Source organism: Lipotes vexillifer, unplaced genomic scaffold (assembly GCF_000442215.2).
Source record: "Lipotes vexillifer unplaced genomic scaffold, Lipotes_vexillifer_v1.1 scaffold184, whole genome shotgun sequence".
NCBI classification, from domain to species: Eukaryota; Metazoa; Chordata; class Mammalia; order Artiodactyla; family Lipotidae; genus Lipotes; species Lipotes vexillifer.
Window position 1 is genome coordinate 63,717 of NW_006783561.1, and position 1,646 is coordinate 65,362.

Genomic DNA, 1,646 nt, shown 5'->3' on the forward strand with positions numbered 1-1,646 from the left:
ATAATTAGCCACTTACCCTTGCCTGTCTGTAACCTTCCGCTCCAACAGTGAGAACCCTGACTCCTACTGTCATCTATTTACATAATTGTTCAATTCCAGTATATATATGTAGTGGTCTCAGAATTATGAACCTATATCCCCATGGGAAACAGCTTCATCAAATAGAGTAATATGTTTTTGTATAGTTCCTTTTGCCTTTAGTCTTACAAACTTTACTCATTTCCAAAGTGACTCAGGTCAGTACCCTTTCCCCTACTCCCTTCAATGAGGCTCTTTCATACATTCGTAATACAGTTAGATTCTTTTGTCACAATCAACATTCCATTCAGGGATCCCTTAACCCCATGATGATTTTTTTTAAACCTGTATACATTAAGGTTCATTTTTGTCCTTTAAATTTCTATACGTTACGAATATCGTCACGTTTACATTGGCATTGCAGTATCATACTCAATAGTTTCACACTCTAAAAAGTCCCCCGAGCTTCACCTATTCAGACCTCCCTCCACCCCAGTGAATCTCAGGCAGCCACTGATCTGTTTACCATCTCTATTTAAATTTAACATTTAAAAAATATGTTAAAATTAAAAAAAATTTTTAAATAGTTGGGGCTTTTATAAATCGATTGGACTTTCATAGATTGTGAGTACTTTCTTTGGAAATGAATGTCTTTGACCTTAAAGATGTTATAGCTGTTATCAGTTATTATACCTGAAACTCTTGGATTTGGGGCCTGCCTCTTGAGTAGCAATACAATTTTATCATTTTTAAATGAAGGGACACTTCACTCATTATGTCTGCAAACCTCTGAGACATTCAGAGGAATCAGGGCACTTGAAGTGGGGGTAGAAGGATGAGGAGGTAAAGGGGATGTTTCAACAGAAAATGCAAGAGATTTCAGCTAATGCGGGGGAAGTAAGGGGTAGTTGTAGCTCAGATAAGAGTGGTTATGAATCAGTTGTGAAATACTTGACGTAAACCAAGATAATGCTTACACAACACAGACTTCATCAAGTACTGGGATCAGGTTAGGCATTTACCTGCAGTTCAAGACCTTTATTTCAATTCTGCACACTCCTTATTGAGTGTCTGCTGTGCTTGACTTTGCTGTGCTATGTGCTCTGAGCGTGCCTTCTTCTGGTGCAACTGTTTGGTCACATAACTTCCACTTTGGAAGAGCTGGCCATTCTGCAACATTCAAGGGCTTCCCCTAACTCAGAGTTCAGGGCATTCCTTCCTGATTACCAAGGCCACTTGCTTATCCTGGAAAAACAAAGGCATGGGTGACCCTTGGTCATAGTTCACTCCCCAATCCCCTCTCTCAGCATGTCCCTAGTCCCACAGTTGCTGTTGAATATGTAGGATCACATTAAATTTGGGGAAGGGAGGTGGAGAGGTACTATGTGCTGTTGGAGGGAAGGGACTTCTGTTCTCATTCCCTTCAGTTGCCCTGGGGTTACTTCTGAAAAATAAATGGAAGATATTGGAGGGGGAGAAAGTAAGGGACACAAGAAGAGAAGACAATGTTTTATTTAATCTGAACCATGTACCTAGCATATAAGTGAAGAGGAAAGGAACTCAAACTTGTTGAGTGCCAACTATGTGCTAGGGTCTCTGTTGGGATTTCTTACACATTTATTTCCCTA